Genomic DNA, 26,489 nt, shown 5'->3' on the forward strand with positions numbered 1-26,489 from the left:
TTTATCACACAACTCCTCAAATTAGACTTTTAGTTTCTATTTTTATAATGTTTTAGAGATATTTCAGACTTAGAAATGCATATGTGTGTGTGTGTGTGTGTGTGTGTGTGTGTGTGTGTGTGTGTGTGTGTGTGTGTGTGTGTGTGTGTGTGTGTGTGTGTGTTTGTATGGATTCATTTAGGCATCCACCTGTTTGTCACTATGATATGCAGGAAGGTGGGTATGGCAGGAGATAGCTGTGTTGGAAGTCAACAGATGAAGGGAAGTACAATATACATCTATTACAGGGGCTGGAGATAGCATCCCTAGAAAATCTGTTAGTGTAAAATATCCCAGCATGTCAAAGCAGGAAGTGATGAAGAACTGCAATGGTTGGCTTTGTCAGTGGTCAAGGGATAATGGCTAGCAAACGGTACAAAACTAGGGTGCTTTCATCCACAAACCATCCCAAGCCCTTCCTTCAAGTTATGTTAGTTAGTAAAAATCTGCAGGTGATTCAAAGCACTAAATATTAAATAGGAGGATAATGAAGACTGGCAGACACATCTCCCTCTGTGGGAAGGTCAGATCCCATCTTGGCACAGAAGAGACAATGGCGCTCAGTGGTGAGTAGAAAAAATATGTTTGTGATCACAACTTTAAATCAGCATGAATGGAAAGAAAGGAAGGATAACTTTAATATGTTGTCACTCAAGATATTAAGGAATGTAATAAACGAGGAGGCAAGAGACACAACGTGTTCACTTGAACATCAAAAGTTCACCACTCTGTCACAGTCACAAAAGACACATCTCTTTTACTGAACCTCACTATCTTAAAGAAACAGAGAAATATCTTGTATTCCCATTTCCCAAAAAATGAAGAAAAATGGTATGCAATGAGTAAATGATGTATTTCAAAATTCACTGACTTCAAGATAAATTTGAACAAACATTTTAAAATGAATAGATTTTGAAGTTGTCAAAATAAGTGCTTGCAGTCTACAATATTTTAGGATTTCAGTTCTCTGACATTTCAGATTAATCTTTCTAACATCACTTGTTCGTCATTTCGGATTTTCCCGGTTAGGGGTAGCCACAACAGAACTCCGGTCCACTAATGATTGGCAGTAGATTTTTATGGTGCCGAGTTGCCAGCCCGACGCCCAAACTTCAGCGAAGGCACATCCATTCATGCATGTCTTTCGGAGGCCACTCGATCGTGGGAAGGACATGCAGTTAATTGTTGTTCTGATATTGTAATTGAAATTTTTAATTATTTTATTATACTGATATTTCATTTTTCCTGTGTAACAAGATCATAGCTGAAATGGGTTTTTGGGTCCAACTTACTCACCTTAAATAAATAAATACCTACATACATGCACACATAAATACGTACATTAATATAAATGTGACACATTATTATTGTTGTACAAATATTTTGAAAAACAACTTTTTTCACTAGTCTAGCATGACATGAAATAAATATATATATATATATATATATATATATATATATATATATATATATATATATATATAAATATGTGCAAAATCAATGCATCATTTAATTTTAGACTTCAAATAAGTATATAAACATGAATAAGATGTTATAAGCCTCCTGTCATATAGAGGGTGCAGAAGAGCTTGTCCCTTGCTAAAAAATCTTTATTTGTGTATTACTTAAAGTGATTTTCAGTGATATGCCCCCAGATTTAGTAAACTTTTGTGCAGAACTAGCTTAGTCCTGCACGGAAGCACCCATTTAGGAGCAGGATGGCAGCACTATGCATATTAATAAGGCATGCTACCCGAGCTCCTAGGCTTACACAGGGTGTGTACGAGTGCAGGGGAGTGTCTAAGAGCAGAGCTCTCAGAATAAACATGCCCCTGCAATGTAGAACAGCAGAAAGTGGTAAGAAATGAGCGAGACCGCTCATACATGTCCGCATATCCCCACCAACAGTCCTCCATGTGTAGAACAGCAACAGTACATATAAATTAATTGCAGAAACCCTTTTATTTATTTATTTTTTTTTAAATCCAAGTGCAGCTAACCATAGGTGCACAGGTGTGCCCATCACTTAGCTACGGTTAAAGCAACTTAAAAGGCTGAAGAGGATAACAAGCAGCACAGCAATAGTGTAGTGGGCAGAGCATTTGCCTAATGTCAGGCATTCCCGGTTCGAGTCCCACTGCAGACAGTCTATTCTGCATGGCAAAGCACGTTATAACCAACATAACCCACTAAATAACATATATTTATGAACTGGAGTACTGCAGGAAATGCACATGTGAAGTGTCAGTGTCATAATGAATAAGGCACTAGTATGCAGGTCTAAGCACAAATAAGCAGTAGTAAGCATATGTAAGCACTAGTAAGTGTGTTTAACTGTGTTTGCATGAGGGTAAGCACTGCCTACACAGATTAAGCAATGTAGAAGCTAACTGAGTATAAGAAACTTTAACCGGAAGTTAGCAGTGCTTACCGCCACGCAAACACGTGCAAACCCACTTACAACTGCTTTAAAGTGCCTTAATCACTCTGTATCCAACGGTCTGTGTTCTTCCCAGCAATAAAATAAATAGCCTCTGCAAGGCTCGAACCCAGGACACTGCACACTATAGACAAAGTGATTTACCTCTAAGCCATGCCACATATACATAAATCTGTTATTTTCAGAAACATAACATCCAGCCCAGTCATGCAACAGTACAGAGAATGTATACCAACATCTAGATGTGTGTGTGTGTGTGTGTGTGTGTGTGTGTGTGTGTGTGTGTGTGTGTGTGTGTGTGTGTGTGTGTGTGTGTGAGTAAATATATTAATATCTAAACAGATACAACATATCTATATATGTATATATCTATATCTATATATGTATATATCTATCTATCTATATATATATATATATATATATATATATGTATATATATCTATTTAGAAATATATACATGTATATAAAACTATAAATAAACATATATACATACAAATGCCTACATCAACATACATGTCTACACATATATGTCTACATATACACAGCAAGTTACATATATGTACACAGATATATATTTATGTAGGTATATACGGACCTAGTTATATATATGTAAGCAGATATATATATCTATATAGGTATATATGGCCACACATCTGTAGATAGCAATGGTAGATTAACAAAAACAACTATGTCAACATGCACCATTAATGGGGTTGAGACACCCCAAACAATATACGTTATGTACAAGTAGGCATACCCCTCCCCACAGCCAAACACGTCCACCATGCAATACACTACCAAGTGTTACAGATCCCATAAGCAGGACGTGACATGACATGGGCACAAGATGTTAACAGTACTACAACCCACCTGTATGATGTCAGGCTGGTATTGGTAACATATCATGCAGTACAGTCTGGCTCCTAAAGGAAATGTAAAATGTGGAAGCTATCAACACCCCCAGGATACATATACACAGACACATATATGCAAATACAGATATATATATATATATATATATATATATATATATATATATATATATATATATATATATATATATATTTATATGTATATATATATATATATATATATATATATATATATATATATATATATATATATATATATATATATATATATATATGGTTCCACTTGAAACCATCGAATGTTCAGAACATCGAAGTTCTAATCATCGAGACCAGAACATCGATGTTCAGAACATCTAAGGTTCAAAGTGAACCACAAAAAAACAAATAAACAGTCAAAAACTATTTTATGCAGGGGGCTTTGCCCCCCCTGCACCCCCCATGTGGGGGGGCTGTGCCCCCCACACCCCCACTTTAATATTCCAACTGCAAGATCGCACTACAGTGGGGTAAGGGAAATCTCTCATTTACCGCTATATGCGGTAGCGCTAAACGGGAGATTTCCCGTACCCTACCTGCAATGCCAACACTCAGATGGCACACACACACACAACATGCAGGGCACCTTGCTGCCCTGCATATACACCCGAAACTTACTAGTTTTTCTTACCTGGCACTTACACTTTCAACCTTCGATGTTCTGAACATCGATGTTCTGGTCTCGATGATTAGGTTCATAGGTTCATAGGTTCATACTAGGCTATCTGCCCTAGGGCATTTATAAGCCTAGCCAGAGTGTGTTTGGTTTTCGCCACCCATTTTAAATTAATTTTGCTATGCCCTTTTTCGAGGTTAGTATACTGTGCCTCTGTCTAACAGTGACACAAAAGTGATACCCGGGGTAAACCTACGATCTCCCATCCACTCATCAAGATTCCTCTTGAAGAGAGTCAATGAGGGACTCTGCCTAACCTGGACTGGGATTTTATTCCAGAGTGAAGGGAGCCTCTGGGTTATGAATCTGTCCCTCCAGCATGTCCTATTTATTTCAGTGCTGAGGTTCAAGTCTCTCGAGCATGTGGCTAGATGGGATTTGGATTTTCTGAGGTGCAGCATGTCCATTAATTCTGGGTTGGACATGGCTTTATACGTCAGGCACAGATCGCATCTGAGCAGGCGGTATGCCACTGAGTAGAGCTGGAGTTTCTTTAACCAGGCAGCATATGGCATCTGTTTGAGCCCTTTGATCCTCTTGGTGAGGTACTTTTGGGGTCTTTCCAGTTGCTGCAGGTGTCTGCTAAGGTACATCCTAAAAGGGGCATTGTACACAATTATGGGCCTGATGAGGGATGAGTTAAGAGGCACAATGACCTCCCCTAATCTAGATGTGAATCCCGTCATGATTAGTTGGGCTATATAAAATATTTTTCTAACCACTTTGGCCATGTGGTTGTCAAATGAGAGACTGCTATCAACTTGGGTCCCCAGGTCCCTAATTACTTCTTCTGTACTTAATGGATTACCACCTATGTGGTAATTTGTGGGCACTTTGTTTTTGCCAAAGGGGATGACTATACACTTTTTGGCATTTAGCTTGAGGCCATGGCTCTGGCACCAGTTGTCTGTTTCTATGAGGCCCTTTTGGAGGATGCTTGTGTCGGCTGGAGAGTTGATTATGGCGCCCAGTTTGCAGTCATCTGCGAAATTGGTCAGCCATAGTCCTTCCGTGTTGGCCTGTACCTCCGAGAAATATATACCGAACAAGAGAGGTCCCAGTACTGAGCCTTGTGGGATGCCACTTGTAACTGGTTTGGAGTCTGACATGGCTCCAGCAATTCTAACCATGTGGGTTCTGTCCTTGAGCCAGTTTGCAACCCATCTAGTGACATAGTGGTTTATATTTAAGTTGGTGAGCTTATCTATAATGCCCGAGTAGGGTATTGTATCGAAGGCTTTTGCGAGGTCCAGGTAGGCTGTGTGGACCACCTTCCCCTCGTCAATGGCCTTGGTGACTGTTTCAAAGAAATCGACCAGGTTTAAGAGGCAGGATCTGCCCTTAACAAAGCCGAACTGGGTAGGATCCAGTATCTGTAGGTCCCCAATATCTTTATTTATGAGGTCCTTGATGATCCTTTCCATAGCTTTGCAGACCAAGCTAGTCAGGCTTATGGGGCGATAGTTTCCAGGATCCGTTGAGGCACCACCTTTGTGGAGAGGGACCACTGTTGCTGTACACCACTCTTTGGGTACATATCCTGTAGTAAGGCTGAGATTGAACAGTAGTTTTATGTTTGGGTTTAGCTCTTCTTGGAGTTCATGTAGGACACAGCCCGGGACACCGTCTGGTCCCATTGATGCTGTGTTTTTTGCTTTGGAGAGGGCGGCTCTTACCTGAGCATCTGAGATGTCAGGGGGGCAGCACTCTGCTGGAATAGATATTTGCCCTTTTGGTGGGGAGGGGGGGGTTGCGCTGAACCTGTCAGCTAGCATGTTGGTAATGTCTGTGGGTTCAGTGTATTTTTTGTCATTTGGACTAATTCTGAGTATATCTGGGAATTCCCACCCAGGTTCCTAACATAACTAAAGAAAGCCTTGTGATTATATTTAGTGTCCTGTGCAATTTTTCTCTCGAAGCTGGCCTTAGACGATTTTATGAGTGCCCGTTGTTTTTTGCTAATACTGATCAGAGATGCCTTCCCTTTTTGGGATTTTGCTCTATCATGTAGTAGCTTCCTCCTTCTATTGTATAGTTTGTTTATGGCTGGGGTCCACCAGACAGGACGTCTGTCTTTGGAGGATTGGGTCTTGGTTTTATTTGGGATTGCATGATCCATGCATTCCTGAAGGTGTTCATAGAATGCATTTATAAAGGATTCTGTGGTCTGGGCCATATTTTCCACACGCCCTGGGGCTTTGAAGGATTCCACCTCGGTTTTGAGGAGTGTGAAATTTGCTTCAGAGAAGTTTTTCACTGTGGTTTTCTGGGCAGGGGGTGGGGTCAGGATGTGAATATCCAGTGAGATCAGTTTATGGTCTGATCTTACCAGTGAGGGATACACTTCTGGTCTGGAGCATAAAGTCCCCATGTTGGTGATGATCAGGTCCAGTATGTTTTCCCCTCTTGTGGGAGTGGTAACAAGTTGTTCCATAGCATTTGAGTTTAAAAATTCTAGGAACCTTTGGGCTAGGGTGTTGGAGCTAGGGTAATGCTCCCAGTCTATGTTTGGGTAGTTGAAGTCGCCCGATATAATGGTGTTTGGAGAGACCTTCATATTTTCCAGTGTTCTCAGGAAGGCCGAGTGGGTTCCTGGGTTTGGGAGGGTGGTCTGTAGCAGGCTATAAATGGAAGGCAGTTTTACCCACTGTTAGATGCACATGGATAGTCTCTGATGCTTCGTGCTGTGCCACCAATCTGGAGGTGTGGGTATCTTTGACGAATATCGATACTCCCCCTCCTTTTGTGCTTCGGTCCAAGTTTTGGGGCCGAAAAGCATGGTATGAGGTATAACCTGGTAGTGCTGGGGTGCTCTCGGGAGCCTTGAACCAGGTTTCTGTTACTGCACAGATATCGATGTTCTCCATGCTAAGGAGAGTTTCGAGTGCATGCATCTTGAGGTTTAGACTTCTGGCGTTGAGTAGCATTACACTTAGTTTCTTATCCCTTGTGATACCTATGGAGGTGGGTTTGTCTTTTGAGCCTTGCCTAAAAAAGGCACTATGGGGGTAGCAAGAGCCTTTGCCAATATCCAAAGCCCAGGGGTGACAGGTGCAAGCCGTCCCTAGTGAAGCATCGTGGCTTGTCGAGCATGTCATCCCAGGCTGACAGGCATTGGATCCCCTTTGAATGACACCAATACTTAAGCCAATTGTTGAAATTGATCATCTTGTCTTCATATTGTGGCATCATTCTTGGTGAGGGTAAGATGATACTCAAGGTCAGGGTCATACCAGCCTGGGCTACATGCTCAGAGAGCTCCTCTATGTCTCTTTTCATGTAGTCCAGGGATGTACGTCTCAGTTCATTCACACCAGCATGGACAATGACTGAGTCATATTTGTACTTGCCTTGGAGTGACCTGAGTGCTTGTGTTATGTGGCGGATCCTAGCGCCCAACAGGAAGCTCACCGTGACCTTCTCCTTGTTCAGCCTGGTGAGCAGGATGTCAGTGTGCCTGACGATAGAGTCACCTATTACAAATGTATCAGGTGTGTTGTTTAGCCTTAAGGGCTGTGACTGTTCGGCACACTGGCTTTGTGAGCTTTGTGTTGCACATGTTTTGTTTTGGGGTAGCGGTTGCTTGGGTGTCTACTTTGGAGGTCTCTGCTACTTAGGCAGATTTTTATTTAGAGCCTCTGAGTATGTTTTTGTGTGTTTATGTGTTTGGTTTGCTGTCGTGGAAAGTCTATGTGAGACTGGAATTGTAGTGAGTGTGGTTTCCTTCTCCTCCTGACTGGTTATGCCAGTACTGAGTTGAGAGAGCTTAGCCTCCAGTTTGGCTATATGGTTGCATCTCTCACATGTGTTGGAATTTGTTGGGAGGAGAGGGTTGTCTGTGTACATGAGGCAGTTGTAACATTGCCTCAAGATTCCCAGATTCACCAGCTGGACTGGAGAAGAGATTGACAACTGAGCTTTGGACATGCTAGAATAGTATTGGGAATTCCTTTATAATTGAAAAAAGGGCCAATGAGGAACAAGGTACTCAAGGGGAGTTTGTGAGGGTGTAGTGCTTTTAATTTTTTAGTGCTGACTTATATAATTGCTTTAGTGAGCAAGTGCCAGGTAATTTAAATGCAATGTGTTACAGGTAACTTAAATGCAAAAACGACAAACAGTAACTTTCTTTCAAGTGAAACAAGGAAATAAGTACAGTAAGCAATGCAGATATCACTAGGGATCCACAGAAAGGCTGAAAAGCTGCGTTTTAGATGGAATTAGCTTTTCAGGGAAATAACAAGCAAACAAACAACAAGCATACAAACAAAGCTAGATTCAGCAGGCCTGGATCTAGTCTATGCTACAGCAAACAAGGTGTACCAATTACAGTAAGAAGCAGTTCAAATATGCAGGCACTATAAGCCTTTAACCAGAAATTCCCAGCTCGGAAAGGCAGAGTCCAGCCTCTCCTCCCACAAGAGTGCAGACCATGAACCCTCTTAATGTAAAATAACTGGCCTGAAGCCCAAGTGCTTAAACCAGAACTAATACACTTTTAGAATAACAGACACTGAGCCCTCAATCAGCAGTTCCCAACTTAGAAGGATGTAAGCTACCTGTCCTGCCACCACAGTGCAGGCCACAAACCTTCCTAATGTAAAACAACTGGTTTGAAGCCCAAGTGCTTAATCCAAAAGACTTAGAATTATAGCTACACTTTAATCAAGTTACTACCAAGCAGTAATAAATACAATTGAATACTTTAAAGAATGCCTGGATTAGTGCTCAATTTATACAAACAAAGCTAGATTCAGCAGGCCTGGATCTAGTCTATGCTACAGCAAACAAGGTGTACCAATTTCAGTAAGAAGCAGTTCAAATATGCAGGCACTATAAGCCTTTAACCAGAAATTCCCAGCTCAGAAGAGCAGAGTCCAGCCTCTCCTCCCACAAGAGTGCAGACCATGAACCCTCTTAATGTAAAATAACTGGCCTGAAGCCCAAGTGCTTAAACCAGAATTAATACACTTTTAGAATAACAGACACTGAGCACTCAATCAGCAGTTCCCAACTTAGAAGGATGTAAGCTACCTGTTCTGCCACTACAGTGCAGACCATGAACCTTCTTAATGTAAAACAACTGGTCTGAAACCCAAGTGCTTAAACTAAAAGGCTTAGAATGAGTTACACCAAGCAGTAATAAATACAATTGAGTACTTTTAAGATGATGCAAAAGCAAAATAAAGTAGGAAGAAACACAAATACAGTAAAAGCAGATACAATTTTTTTTTTTTTTTTAGTGGAAAGAGAGAAAGGAGTAGCAGAAACTAAGCTGATTGGCCTTCTCAAATGTTCTCCCTGTACTGGGTAGAATGAGGTAATGACATTAGACTGGGAGGAGGGTCCCAGATCAAATTTCCACTAGGGGTGGGCAACTGCAAAGCCACCAACTATAAAAACACTATACCAACAGGGAGGGAGGGTGAGAAACAAACTGCAGAAATGTATCTCACAGCTGAAAAGCAGCAGTGAGTCTTTAAATGAAAGTTTTAAACAGCTAAAGGAGCCTCTAGAAAAAAGAGTTTAACTGCAACAAGTTATCAGAAATAAACAACCCAACAGATGCTTAATAAAAGTGGACAATTTCCAGTTAATACCTCATACACAGTGAAACTAGCTAGAAAAATACACAGTACACAAAGTGCTATAAATAACAAAGAAATAAAGAACAAAATAAACAAAAAACAGGATACTTAATGTTATATATTATAGCTCCGAGTTCCCTCAGTGTCCTTCCTTTGATCAGCTCAGTATGAAATGGCCTTCGATGTTCTGAACATTTGATGGTTTCATGTGTAACCATATACATATATATATATATATATATATATATATATATATATATATATATATATATATATATATATATACACATACATGTGACTACACATACACATGCAGAGATATGTACAGTAAGATACATATGTTAAAGGTGCACACAATATGTAACAGCCACTATGCCTACAGTTCACACCAGACCAAATGGACACTGTATGGTCCACGCATACAAATTACAGTTGTTGCCTGATACCCACAGAGAAGTCATAGACAAAACACCACACACAGATTTGCAGAAATGGAAAACCTTTATTTGTGTACTATTACAGTTCTATATGCTGTGACATATAGCTGTTCAGACACTGACATTCATATAAGCAGAGTAATGCAACTGTGAAACAGTTACACTAATACCGTAGTCTGGAAAGGTTCACAACTGTTGCTGTCCAGGCCAAGGCCTTCAAATTGCACAATAGTAAAGACAGACTGGGACACAGGATACCAAACAATCAACAGTATGTAATGCAGGTGTATAGTTCAGCAGTCTCTGTCTACAGTCTGTATAAAATCACTAGGTGGTAAAGACTTCAGTTGACCAAATGGGATGCAACTGTTACATAACAAGGCATATATGACACCATCACAAGCACACTGACAAACAGAACAGTCTGTATGGCAGGAGGCAGTAGGCCTGCATTAACCCAATTTATGTGAGTTATGAAAATATAGGTGAAGTATACGGTACTGTACATCCAGATACCTTAAGGCAGCTCACCCCTGATACCCCCACATTTTGTAACAGACTAGGTCATTTATGGTGCACCCCCCCAGACTCAATAATACAGGGCCATATATCACTGTTACATACACTAGCCTCTGGAGTTCATAAGGGCACACATGTATCATGTAGGTGAAGCCCACACATATATGGCCCCAGCCCCACTGTATGTGTGGGGGATACAACAGTAGTGGACTGATGGCAGCAATGGCAGTGTGATATACTCACAGCCCCCTACAAAACAACCCCCAACAGCATGACATATGTGCAAAGCTTGGTATGTAGGTGGAGGACAGAGGCTGGAACACAGTCCCATATGTGGAAAATTGTTGACATAACACTAAGCGAGTTGCTGGTGTTACAGGATAGTCTGCAACATACCCTTAGCCAGGGAATTGAGGTTAGAAACATAAATGGATGTAGCCATGTACTGATAGCACTCAACACATGCACTGCCAGTGAAATATCTGACACGGGACCTGTGTGGTGGACAGACAAAACATGATAGGCACACCTCTGGCCACCAAGAGGATAGGCCCACAGTTGAGAGCAATGCAGACAGACTGAATTCCAAGGTAAACTAGTATGTACACACACACCCTGTAATACCAGTACTATACAAAGCATAACACAACTCTAGTCACACTCTATCTGTAGTTCTAGAACCTCCTACAAATATGTAGCTGGCCTGAGTGTGCTGGTACCCCTCGAAGAGTTATTGCTACCTGCTCTCTGTAACACTGATGCCCACACACAGGAAGAATGTCCATCACACAGGAAAGGTAAAGGAACCATGCCCACGTGATGTAGGGATTTATAGTAGGTGGTTGCCATAACAGTGGTAATTGGAAGTACTACACAGCAAACTGCATGCAGTTAAGAAGTGTAGGACACTGATTGGTGCAGAAGCCATCACCTGATCAAGTGCATCACCTACTAAAGCCAGGCTGCAATCCACCTCAAGCAAAAGTGAGAAAAAAAACATACAGCTCAGCAAACTAACAGCTGAAAATGCAGGCATTTAGGCAGCTGCCATTCATAAATACATCATTCACACAACAGGTATGTGAAGTATAATACATAATGAAAAACAAGCACAAACTAAATAAAATAAGAAGGGCAAATGTAGCTCAGTATCCACAACTAAAACCACAAATCCAACAGTTCCAAAAGACACTTTATTGACAAAAGTAAATCACTGTGTAAGCGTTTTCATTTAAAACCATGTTAAACTTCATCAGACATCTTTGTCTACATTTGCCCTTCTTATTTTATTATGTATATGTACATGTATTAGAATGTAGTACCTGGTCCATCATAATGTGATAGATGGTGTGGAATGAGTTATATGTGCCATCAGGTGTTGTTGTAATGACGTTCAACTGAACAACTGCTATGGGCAATAGTGTTTGTCCCTGTGGGTAGTGGGCCATAGCTTTTAACTGTGCAGGTCAGCAGTGTCAGACAAGATGTAAGCCATCATAGTGTGTGTTGTGTAATGGTAATTATGTATATGATGTGGCCAATAGCTGGTGGTGGAAGTAATGCCATTATGATCGACATGTGGGAGCCATTGACCACCACTGGCGGGATACTCAGGTGAATCTGTAATGTAGCATGCCAGGATGCCATAGGTGTATAATAGGGTTACTTGTAAACAGGTCCCACATATACCCCACTAATGTCAGGCAGTGTCCATATATGGCACCTGTCTGTGTTGTAGCAAAGCAGAACAGTGTAGCTGTGCAAGAAGGTGTTGTGAGATTGTGGAGCTGATGTCTGAATGTACCCACCTATAGGTATGCATATGTGTACTTATGTCACATATATAATATATCAGGATAAATGTATATCAGCATGTATGTCCAGAAATATACATATACCCATGTGTAGACATATATATGTGCACATATATATGAATTCACATATATCTACACATATATATATATATATATATATATATATATATATATATATATATATATATATATATATATATATATATATATATATATATACACCTATATGCACATGTCTACATATGTACAAATACACACACACAAAAATATATGTATGTAAAGTCATGTCCCCTATATCACTACCACAGTGATGTGTGCTATGTGTGAGGCAGCAGCACACATAGCAATACACACAGAAATCGATAGTTGGCAGTGTGTAAACCATGGATTGGTATGTCACATGGTAGTCCATTCTTAGTACCACATTGCCCCGTCTGTGAAGTATGCAATGGGAATATGGGGAAGTATGGCAGATATACAAGTGGAGGTAGTCAGGATTGGTAGATATAGAGGACAGTCTACAAGGGTAGTATGTGACACATGTGGTGGGTAAACTCCATGGATGGTGTGTGTGATCTGTGATGTGGACACCCCATGGTCCCCAATATGGATACAATAGGAACAAGGCTCCCACCTACTGCCACTCACAACAGCAGTCCAAGTCCAGAAGGTGCCTGGTCTGGAGACTGAGCAGGAGGAGCATGTTGGCCATGTGAATGTGTACTGGGTGCCTCAGACTGATGTAGCACATCCGTCATGTGTCTGTGGAGCCCGATATGGAACAGACCCTAGACCTGAGCTCAGGGGACAGGAACATGTTGGTGTGTGCCCTGTGGGGGGGCCAACATCTCCTGGGTGGTTCCACCTGATAGAATTGCTGTAACAGTACATGAGGAGGCCCCTGGTTGGCACACACATGCGATGTGGCCAGGTATCCTGATCAGATGGGTGTGGAGAGGTAGATCAGCTGGCCAATAGAACATATAGATGTTATTGTGTCACTGTTATAGAACATTTGTTGGTAGTAATACTACACAATCCCAGTACATGTCCAACAGCATGCATAGATCCCCCCAATAACACAGACTGTCAGATGTGCAACAATCTCAGAACGGCCATACCACAGGAATATATGTAACCATAGTGACAATGGCGTGCAAGTGAATAGTCTGTAACAGGCCAGCAATGTTAGTGTCCACACAGGGGACATGGCTACAGTCACATAGCAGAAGGTGTGGTACAATACACAATCTGTCCAAACGGTAGTTAATCTGTAGCCATACCTAATGAGTTGTGTGTACAGTCTGCTGAAGCTGATATGGTGAGGGGGTGAGAGAGATGAGTATTATGAACTGTGGTAACCTTGCCATATCAGTTTCTCAGGCCTGTTTCCATCTTCATGTCTTTCAGGCAAGATGTCACACAGCAGGTTACTCGTGTATTCAGCGCATGAAAATTAGGTCATCATCAACATCAACCATCTGGTACAGCACTACCAGGTTCTCTTTGGCAGGACAGCCCATGACCAGCAGGAGCGAACCACCCTGTGGAACGATCTACTCCATAGGGTCAATGATGTCGGCCTGCATAACCGCAGTTGTGAGCATGTCTAGCATCATTGCAGTGACCTGCTTCGCAATGCCTGTCAGAGTGCTGCCGCAGTATGGGGGGATCACCTCACCACGGGAGGGGGCCATGCCATCCATCCCCCCCTGACATGTATCCGGAACACCAACAACCACTGGACCCCTTCGTGGAGGTGGGTGTCACCCACACACCAGCTGAGTAGCGTGCAGGTAAGGACACAAGGGCACATCAGTAGACCACTGTTGTGTAAATATGTGCAGTGGTACAGGTAGATCATGCATATCCGACATGTCATAGATATATTGTGTTGCTGCATTGTAGTGATAAACAGATGTCCAGATGTGGTAGTATTGTGGGAATTTACTGTTGATGTATGGTAGTACTGCACCCAGTCTGTAGCAGTGTCACAGGTGTGGCCACTGACATTGCATCTCTCACCCTCTTATGTAGGTCCCTCCAGGGTAACAACAAGCCAGCAGCCTGTAGCTGGTGAGTATGTCTTATGTAGATGCATGCCAACACACCAGACATGTAATGGTGATGGTATATTCCATGCGCACATCTAACACACCTACCCAGAATGCATTCTGTACATGTGCATGTATTGTTGCTGTGAAATGGACGGTCTCACAGAGGCCACCATGAAGGAGTATTGAAAGGGTATGTCATACACCTGCATGACAACGAACATCCTGTCATTGCGGAATGTGTCCACAGGGAGTAACATACTGTTGGTAGACATGGCCTACAATAGTGGCATGTTCTGAACAACACCCAAATACAGTGCAACACCAGTGTGTATATCTATAGGACAATGACAACTGCTGCAGAGATACACCATGGCATAAGTCATTACAGTAGTCCACATTATCAGCTGGGTCTAGGCTGCAACATGTGGTGTTCAGTGTATGGGACACTGCAAAGTGACACAAATGTGTAGGGCTTCCTTGTCATGAATCTGCATAAAAGCTGAGGGGGGGTCTCAGCATGACACACCAGTGCACTACAGCAGGGATCCTAAGGATGGTAGGCCCGGCTCTATCTGCATATAGTCAGGTTCAGGACCTGTGGCAGCCGTAACCCTACCCACACTGCAATAGTGATGGCATTGTGTAAACACCATGGGATGTGCACATGAGTAGACCTTGCAATCATACAGAATAGGGGGACATGTGTAGGGTAGGCTGAACATAAACTTGCAATTGCAGAAGTCCCACGCTGGTATACACCTGCCATGAGCAGTGATTGCTGCAGTACACACAACAAGAGCTGTAATAAACCATCATGATAAGGGTGTGCACACATATGCCCACATAGTGTGTATGCATTGCGGTCAGCAGCCACACACCTAACACAATCTGTAGACACTGCATGTGAAAGTACAGGACATATGTCACATACCACGCTTGTGTACTGCTAAGATATGTGGTGCTGTGGTCACATGGCAGATCAAGGATGTGTGTGTGTAAAATCAATAAATGTGTGTACACCCGCCCATAGCCACGGTATTTTCTGATGGTTGTCAGTGTAAGCATTTCTAAAGTGGTCATACATGGTCTGTTGATGTTGACAGCTGTAAATCAGGCATCAGGCATTCACCAATGACAACAGTACACATATCATCCCAGGTATGTGTTGCTGAAACACATAGGGGCTGTAAGAGGTACAGCTGAAATAACTGACATAATACTACACATTCTGCAATGGGTTGTACACCTGTGAGTTGTGATGCACAGCAGGATGCAGAACAGGTGCACAGCAATATTCTGTACATGGGTGCAGTGGACTCCAGGGGAAGGGGCATCACCTTGTCACAACACATGCATCATACACATGTATACCATTACTAGCATGGATTAACTATAGCTGAACTACATGCTGTTCTGTGCCATATGTTCTGCATGTTGGCAGATGGGTAATAGAAGGACTGTGTGTACGATTATTGTGCAACCTCACCTGCATGTGTGTGTGTGTGTGTGTGTGTGTGTGTGTGTGTGTGTGTGTGTGTGTGCATCCTGGTCGTTAGTTGGTTTGCCTGCAGGGTCACTCTGGTGAAATGATGGGAGGTATATGCATATATGATGCGTGTGTGCATGTGTGTGTTTGTGTGTATGGCCATGTATACACATGTGTGATTGTGGGGTGTTCATATGTCTGTACCCCCCTTTGGGACCATGCAGTACATGGACATGGGCTTCCACATTACACACCAGGAATACCTGTCATGTAATCACAGGACAGCAAGTAGTATAATATGGTCTGTAGCATGGAACAGGCATCTAGAGGGAAGGTAGACTCCAGGTACACAATACTGCAGTCAGCGGAGAGGTCACCTACAACCCACATATGCAGCTCTACAGATGCATTGGGGTAGTAATACTCAACACCAGGGAGTGTATCCAAATATTACAGCTGACACATAATGGGCCGACGGAGCAGCATATCTGGCATGTACTAAGCATTACATACACATGACACACCAGTGGGAGCTATTATGGATACAACATAGTAGCCCACACATATAGGGGATATTCACATCATTCCAGCCATACAGAGGGTGCATACCGAATGATAGCATTGAGGCAATGTAAATCCACTACACACAGGTCAGGCAGGTAAAGTAGCAACAGGCCTTGTGTTGTTGCTGCTTGTTTGGGTATTTAGAGGACTGTGATGTTAATGAGTGGTATCAATGTGTGTATGTTAACAAGTGTGATGCAGGATGGGTTAACACATGGACATATACATGAGACTGTCTTTAAAGCCATGGACAGGTAGGTATTACTGAGATGTGTGTGTGTGTGTGTGTGTGTGTGTGTGTGTGTGTGTGTGTGTGTGTGTGTGTGTGTGTGTGTGAACTGTTAGGCAATGTTGTACAGGTTTTAATTTGCATTTATTGTTTCCCCGCACAAGTGGCAAGGGGGGCCAGGATCCCTCCTACATCCAATCTGATGTAGGTGTCCATACAGATACCGATGATGATGATGATAATAATGTTGAGGCACAGGTGGGGTTGTCAGGGGCCGACACTGCGCCAACATTTGACATCGCCCTTTTAGCCACCACACCACCCGCACACAGTTACAGTGCCTATACACACCCCATCACCAGTGGCCATAGCAGACGGACATCTGGCATTCAGTGGCAGTGCACAGGAAAGTATGGTAACCATGCCTAATGTGTCCGGGTGCAGCGGGCATAGGCGGATGTCTGGCAGGCTGCCACATAAGCAGATGTCCCAGGGTGCTCATGGTAGGGCCGCTAGACATTATGCCCTAGCATGGATGACATAGCTGCAACCAGCAGAAGCACGTTTCAGGCTGTGATGGTGGCACAGGCACTTATTGAGCATTACACCAGACAGGGCCTTAGGCTGCAGAGTGCTGCTCTCCCATCTGTAAACGACAACCTCCGTGAACTGTCGGGTCCATCTGTGCTTCTACCGAGTAAGTGGATAGACGGCATGATGAGATGATGGCCCTCATCAGCCATGGTATGTCCATGTTTCAACATGTGGTGGGGATGCGGTGACACCCACATGGATGTGGGCCAGCAACACCAACAGCTGGCAGTCAACATGGGCATGCTAGGACACCAAGGGGCTCCCGTAGTGGCAGTAGCAGCCCCAGCAGTGCAGGGGGTGTGCTGGCCAAACCACACCACAGCAGGCCACATGCACGTGGTCCTGGCCAGTCCCAGGAGGGATGTGGTACCAGCGGACAAATGTCATCAGCAGGTGAGAGTAACAGTTCAATGCCTGTACCTGGATGTGCCTGTGCAACCCCTGGCAGGCAGAGTCCACGTGTCCGTGGCCAGAGATAGTGAACTACACACCCTGCCAGGTATATTCTGCAGCTGTCTATAAACACCTGTGTAGGGTAGCCACAAGGCAGAACTGTGTGCATGCATACCCTCACACTTTGCAAACAAACCTAGGGCAACCTCATACCTACACACACCACATCACCTCAGCCAGCTCCCAGGAGTACACCCCTCACCCACACACATGGTGTCAAATGTATTGCTCACCCTCAGTCACTGGCAAACCAACACCACACCCTGTGCATATGATGATACCTGTGCCCCATCCCTGTCATCCATACCATCGATGCAGGGGCAGGCTGATGTGGTTCTGATGCACATGGTGACTGTATACCAGTGTACCACAGTCCTGCAGTGTAACATCTTGTAGGGAGCAGAGTGTGAGGCATATTTGGCAGGTAGTGTAGCCATCCAGTAATGACGTCTTCTAGCTGTTAGTAACACTGCTTGGTTGTGGTCTCTAAAATGATATGCAACTGTGTTGTAGGTGTACATGTGCCAGCACAAGGATGGTCTGCAGTCATATTGCACAACAGGGTATGTCACTGTGCTGACACCATGGCAGTGACATATCTGGGGTACAGTCGAACACATTTCATAGGTTACTATACCGGGTATTGCCTGTGCCACATGGACAGGTGGCCCACTGAGGCATGTATACCCTGCAGTCTGATGCAGACCCATCCACATAAATGCACACTGTTACTTGCCAACACTGGGACTAGACCCCTACCTAGCAATGTCGTGATACTGACGTGTGTGGCTTACATTGCACAAAAACTACCTTAACCTCTCTGTATCCAACAGCCCTTGTTCTGGCCAACAACAAAATGAACAGCCTTTGCAGGTCTTGAACTCAGGACCCTTTACACTGAAGTCACAGCACTTAATCACTATGCCATGACCACTGTGGAGACAGCTATTGTTTTACCTGTATAGCTGTCATTACACATATTGAGTAGCATTGAACAATTTCCTTTACTTCCTAGATTGTGTAGTCATTGTTATTAATATGACTGTTGCATCACATATGTTGTTTTATCATAATGTACACATAGCAGATACATACAGTGAGATACATGTGGGAGGGTATGCACAACCGTGATGTTTACTCATGACAGGGATATGGTTGTATACATATTATAAGTGTATAGATATCTACATGTACATACACAGGTATACACATACATATGTCTGTATACACATATGTATAGTGCTACATATATATGGCCATGTGTATATCTCTTCGTATGTACATATGTATACATATCTATACATATATGTATATAGAAATATGTATATATATAGGTATGTGTATGTGTACATATAGATATATGTGTATATAGCTATATATGTATGCGCATCCTATGTATACAGATATGCCTAGTTATGTTGGTATATATATATATATATATATATATATATATATATATATATATATATATATATATATCTGTAACTATATGTGCATACATATATATTCTTATATACCTACTACTATCGATATATCTGTAGATATCCATATGTATATGCGCATATGTATCACTATCTGTATATGTGTAGACATATATTGCTCTGTATATGTATATGTCTCTCTATGTACATATACATACCCATCTATATATGTTGATATGTATATGTGTAATCATATATATAGATATCTGGATAATTATATGTACAGATATTTTCACCATATGTCCTGGACATGGAGTGTAGCCCTACCCCAGACCCTATAGTCCCAACTTTGTAATGCAAAGGGATGTCAGGTATGTATAGCAGGTATATTAGTAGACTATTACTACTGTAATTGGGATTATCTTCACAGACATGGTGTGTGTGGGAGGTCACATCTGCTTTCCACATGTGTGCCATTGGCTACTGACAGACATTCTAAGGACATCATGGTAAAGTACCACTGCTAGCACATAATGCCTCTGTGGACTGCAGCAGAGATATTGGCCAATATATGTGGACATTCTGAAACACTCTATACAGTCCAGAAGTATACACAGAACCACTTAGTGCAAATATTGTGTACCATGCCTGACAATATGGATGTTAACAGCCATGTAGATGGGTATAACACATAATGACTGGTATACATATGCCACCATAGGTTATGTATTCACACACCCCTGTCTGGCCTGACACATAATAACCGCTGGTTCTGGGGTGCCATGGCCACATACTACCCACTAGATATTGACATACATCTCTACAGCATCCCACTGCTCTGTCTGACATGCATGACTGTTAAGGAAGGCCTGGCCACAGTACATCCGGCAAGTATCTGCACAGGACATCTCACTGGGTAAGGGCACTAAGCTGCTAAGCATGTAACAATGCACTGTGCAAGCTACAGGCAGACTGGCTCAGCACTGGCCTACATCTCCTCTGAGGGAATTCACATGTAGTTGCATATATAGCAGGTACTGCAGGCATGTCACAGCACAGTGTAAGATACACCTGTGTGAAAGTGCATAACCACAACCAATGTGAAAACAGCCACGTATGGTAAGCTAGCATAATATTGCAGTGTATGGACTATTTGTTCAACACCAACCTCATATGTGCCACTCACAGGCTAACCCTACATATACTGGGCTGCTACATGGTTTGGTCTGCTGGCTGTCTGTGGTATGGTACATGTGTGTATGGCCCTAAAAACATGTAAGCCAATACGGTAACATACAGTGAAGCAGCATGTAACATCAGATAGGACGGGACCTATAACAATGACATCTACCACAGTCTGTACACAGGATAAAGTACATATTAACAATGCACACAATGTTGACATTCACCATAGGTACACATACCTCAGTACTGTACAAACAACAACAGAATGTCCAGGTTATATCATCATAACTGTACATAACATGTAGCATTCTGATATCTCACTGGCTTGTTATCAAATATGATGACACTAATGATGGAGGACAGCACATATGCACCTCTTAGTGCATGACATATGTACAAAGGTTGACAGAGTTGTGGCTGGAAGCACATACACAGGACCAATATTGACATGTTGCTGTGATAACCTCATACATTTACTGTTGTAACAGGGTTTGTTGCAACATATGTCCTATGAGGGATATGAAGTCAGTAACTGTCACGGCTTTCACCATCTACAGACTGCAATCCTCACACTACCTTCTGCAGTTCACAGATACATGCTCCGTGGGTAACACATGAAACCAAGGGCACAACACACTTCCCAGTCTGCAGATGACTCTACAGATGGGGATTCCTCATAAACATAGAACTGACATGGCAGGTATTAAAGCATCTAGGACAGCCATATCCACACACACACTGTTACACCAACATTACTCCACATGCAGTATAGCAGCACTTACAGCCCATAGTCAGGTCAGGCACATCCCCCTCCTGTGCGCTGCCCTGTTTCCACAGTGTATGTTGTTAGAGATAAATTTCCACTCCATCTGAGATGCTGTTTGCCAGAACAGATCTAGTTCCTGCTCACAGTGAATGAAAAGGGCCAACACCAACATGATGCTCCTAGATACTGGAGTGTGTTTCCATGCAATTGGCTATGGGAATGTTACCACAGCTGTTCCACATGCAATCAGCTAGGGGAGGCCTGCAATTCGTGCAGAGGCCATCAGCTGATCATGAGCATCACTGAAAATACACATGCTGCTGCCTAAGCAAAGCAGGTGTAGGTCTCCACATCCACCAGAGAGGGAGTGAGAGAGGTAGACAGAGGCAAAGACAAGTCAGGGAGGGGTGGGAGAGTAAAACCTAAGCATCATTGTGTCATACACCTACCAGCTCAGGGTATCAACCCCCAGATGACTATGTAGTGCTATCACATTTCTATGCAGTTATTGGATGTGCCACGTAGGTTACATGTTGCGGAGCCCTCAGAACGTATATGTGATGGTGAGTGACATCTGCAACAGGGATATGGTAGCTATATGGTAGATGTAGTACACGTGCCTGTCCGCATGTACAGTTGCCAGCGTCTACACAGCCACATTCTCACAGGTACACACACACATTGACACACTTGGCAGGGTCGGGAATACAACCAATTAGTGAGATTGCCACAACACAATACTGTGCAGGTATCACATGCACAACAGGGGTCATACAGAGGTGATATGGACAAAGGGTATGGGAGGTGTCTGACATCAGACAGCATGCTTCAGTATGCCAATGGGGGTTGTAGTGAGTGTGGATGTGATCATATGCATCATACAACACACACACAAACACACAGGGTGCCAGTACTGACATGCATGGGTGCATTACTGCATGGGTGTGTGGTGCCGACTGTCCCAGATGGCTATACAAGGCTAGGTGATGGGTATACCTTGGCATCAGACCACATGACAATGGTCAGCATTGTGGCTCAGTGCTGTAGTTTCTGAATTTGCCCACACAGGTGGGTACTGTATCCCCCATCCAGTCACCTGGGTGACTATTGCGTGTGGCCAATGCTGTGCATCACTTGCCATGTATGTGTTCCTTAGTCCATGATATTGACGGTGTCTGGGATGTGCACACCTCCCACATGCATGTACAGTGACATGTGGAACTGTACCTGGGGTGTCTGGCCCCTGTTGTGTACAAAGATTATCAGCAGATGTGCCAGTCTTGGCCAACTCTGGCGGGAACTGGTAATGGACCGTAGGTTTACCCTGCACCTACATTGATAGCATGTTACTGGCATTCCCTGGTGTCAATGGCATCTGTCCATACAGGGCATGGTTTCAGACATGGTATGTCCTTTGTGGGTCACATGTGATTGCACCACAGGTGTTGCAGGTGTTCAGTGGACAACATGGGGAAGGTGCACTGTCTGCATGTATGTGCCTGTTGGACAGACAGACAGAGTGCCATGCCCTCTGTAGCCCACTGCAATCACTCCATAGTTATTATCAGTGGCCAATATGCAGTGTACTACCCGCATACTGGCTGTTGCCTAGGCATGTGTGTGTGTGTGTGTGTGTGTGTGTGTGTGTGTATGTGTGTATGGGATATAGGTTGATAGTGTGCTCTGGGTAATAATGGGATTGCTAACTGTGATTGCCTGGCCTTGATGTCATGTATGGGTATGGATTTGCACCCCAGCCTCTCGGCTATTTCACATCTGTTATCTCTGTATGGTGAACATTGTGATATATACTAGGGCCACCATATAAGAAATTTGCAAAACCCGCTCCACATTGGGCCCAGGTATCACACACTCTCACCCACCTCCACACAGGATACAAGTTACATACCCACACACACACCTATCATGTCTGGGAGTAGAACCCTTATCTAACTAGCTTATTACACTACAGCACTACACAGTTATAGTACGCACCACGGAGATTACTGGAATACTTCTTCCCCAAAGGTATATATAACATTGGATGACATCAGCAGGATTGGAAAAAAAGGTGATTCAACTTGTAGCGAGTGTGGCTAGGCTAAAATGCATTGCTCCCTACACAGACAGTGAGAAACACACAAAATATCCACAACCAACATGTGTGGGTATAAAACCTCTAACAGAGGTCTATATCACATTACAGCATGGAGCTGTTAGAGGACACACCACATGGATTGCTGGAAAACTCCTTCCCCAAAGGTGTATTTCACAATGAATGACATCAGCAGGATTGCCAAAGTAGGGCATTTGAAATGTACTGAGTGTGACTAGCCTAAAATGCATTGCTCCCTGCACAGACATTGAAACACACGCAAAACATCCACAACTGACATGTGTGTGTATAGAACCCCTAACAGAGGTCCATATCACACTACAGCATGGAGCTGTTATGGGACATACCACACAGATTACCAGAGAACTCCTTCCCCAAAGGTGTATTTCACAATGAATGACATTAGTAGGATTGTCAAAGTAGGGCATTTGAAATGTATTGAGTGTGACTAGCCTAAAATGCATTGCTCCCTAAACAGAGATTGGAACACACACAAAACATCCAGAACTGCCATGGGTGGGTATAGAACCCTATCAGAGTTCTATATCTCACTACAGCAGTATGTAATTACAGACACACTACAGAGATTACACAGCTACTTCCTTCCCAGACATGTATTTCTAAGTGGATGACATCAGCAGCCTTGCCAAAGATGAACATTTGAATTATAGGGAGTGTGACTACCCTAGAAATCATTGCTCTCTACACAGACAGACACATACACAAACTTGCCATGTCTGGGATTAAAACAACAACCTAACCAATTTATCACAATATAGCAGAAGGGTAATTGTGAGGTGGAGTTCAGGGAAGAGTTAAGACAGGCACTGTGTGGCAGTGAAGAGTTACTGAATAGCTGGGTAACTACAGCAGAGCTAGTAAGGGAGATGGCTAGAAAGGTGCTTGGTGTCACATCTGGAAAGAGGAAGGAGGACAAGGAGACCTGGTGGTGGAATGAAGAAGTACAGAAGAGTATACAGAGAAAGAGGTTGATGAAGAAGAAGTGGGATTGTCAGAGAGATGAAGACAGTAGACAAGATTATAAGGAGATGAGGTGCATGGCAAAGAGAGAAGAGGCAAAGGCTAAGGATAAGACATATGAAGAGTTGTATGAAAGGCTGGACACTAAGGAGGGAGAAAAGGACCTGTACTGATTGGCTAGACAGGGGGACCGAGCTAGTAAAGATGTGCAGCAGGTAAGGGTGATAAAGGATAATGAGGGAAATGTACTCACAAGTGAGGAGAGTGTGTTGAGCAGATGGAAAGAGTACGTTGAGGGGCTGATGAATGAAGAGAATGAGAGGGAGAGAAGGTTGGATGATGTGGGGATAGTGAATCATGAAGTGCAGTAGATTAGCAAGGAGGAAGTAAGGATAGCTATGAAGAAGATGAAGAATGGAAAGGCTGTTGGTCCAGATGACATACCTGTGGAAGCATGGAGGTGTTTAAGTGAAATGGCAGTGTAGTTTTTAAATAGATTGTTTAATGAAATCTTGGAAAGTGAGAGGATGCCTGAGGAGTGGAGAAAAAGTGTTTTGGTACCAATTGTTAAGAATAAGGGTGATGTGTAGAGCTGTGGTAACTACAAAGGGATTAAATTGATCAGTCACAGCATGAAGTTATGGGAAAGAGTAGTGGAAGCTAGGATAAGAAGGGAGATGATGATTAGTGATCAGCAGTATGGTTTCATGCCAGAAAAGAGCACTACAGATGCAATGTTTGCTCTGAGAGTGTTGATGGAGAAGTAAAGAGAAGGTCAGAAGGAGTTGCATTCTGTCTTTGTGGACTTAGAGAAAGCATATGACAGGGTGCCTAGAGAGGAGTTGTGGTATTGTATGAGGAAGTCGGGAGTGTCAGAAAAGTATGTAAGAGTGGTACAAGATATGTATGAGAGTAGTGTGACAGTGGTGAGGTCTGGGCTGGGAGTGACAGATGCATTTAAGGTGAAGGTGGGATTACATCAAGGATCAGTTCTGAGCCCTTTCTTATTTGCACTGGTGATGGACAGGTTGACAGACGAGATCAGACAGGAGTCCCTATGGACTATGATGTTTGCAGATGACATTGTGATCTGTAGTGAGAGTAGGGAACAGGTGGAGGAGACCCTGGAGAGATGGAGATATGCTCTAGAGAGAAGAGGAATGAAGGTCAGCAGGACTAAGACAGAATATATGTGTGAATGAGAGGGAGGATAGAGGAATGGTGGGGATGCAGGGAGTAGAGGTGGTGAAGGTGGATGAGGTTAAATATTTGGGATCAACAGTTCAGAGTAATGGTGAGTGTGGAAGAGAGGTGAAGAAGAAAGTACAGGCAGGATGGAGTGGGTGGAGAAGAGTGTCAGGAGTGATTTGTGACAGATGAGTACCAGTAAGAGTGAAAGGGAAGGTCTACAAGAGGGTTGTGAGACCAGCTATGTTATATGGGTTGGAGACAGTGGCACTGGCAAAAAGGCAAGAGTCAGAGCTTGATGTGGCAGAGATGAAGATGTTAAGATTTGCACTGGGTGTGATGAGAATGGACAGGATTAGGAATAAGTATATTAGAGGGTCAGCCCAAGCTGGAAGGTTTGGAGACAAAGCCAGTGAGGCAAGATTACGTTGGTTTGGACATGTGCTGAAGAGGGATGCAGAGTATATTGGGAAAAAGATGCTAAGGATGAAGCTGCCAGGTAACAGGAAAAGAGGGAGGCCTAAGATAAGGTTTATGGATGTGGTGAGAGAGGACATGCAGGTGGTTGGTGTGACAGAGCAAGATGCAGAGGACAGGAAGAAATGGAAACAGATGATCCACTGTGGTGACCCCTAATGGGAACAGCTGAAAGAAAAAGAAGAAGAAGAAGCAGTATGCAGTTATAGGACGTGCTAAGGAGATTACTAGGCTATAGCTTCCCAGAGGTGTATTTCTAGGTGGATGACATCAGCAGCCTTGCCAAAGATGAACATTTGAATTTTAGGCAGTGTGACTACCCTAAAAAGCAATGTTTTCTACACAGCCAGAGTCAGACAGACACACGCACAAACACTTGCCATGTCTGGGATTAGAACATCTACCTAACTAATTTATCACACTACAGCAGTACACAGTTATAGGACACAGTGCAGAGATTACTGGGATACAGCTTCCCAGAGGTGTATTTCTAGGTGGATGACATCAGCAACCTTGCCAATGATGAGCATTTGAATTGTAGGGAGTGTGAC

The sequence above is a fragment of the Protopterus annectens genome, chromosome 4.part0, assembly GCF_019279795.1.
Source record: "Protopterus annectens isolate FY-2018-M chromosome 4.part0, PAN1.0, whole genome shotgun sequence".
In the NCBI taxonomy this organism is placed as follows: Eukaryota; Metazoa; Chordata; order Ceratodontiformes; family Protopteridae; genus Protopterus; species Protopterus annectens.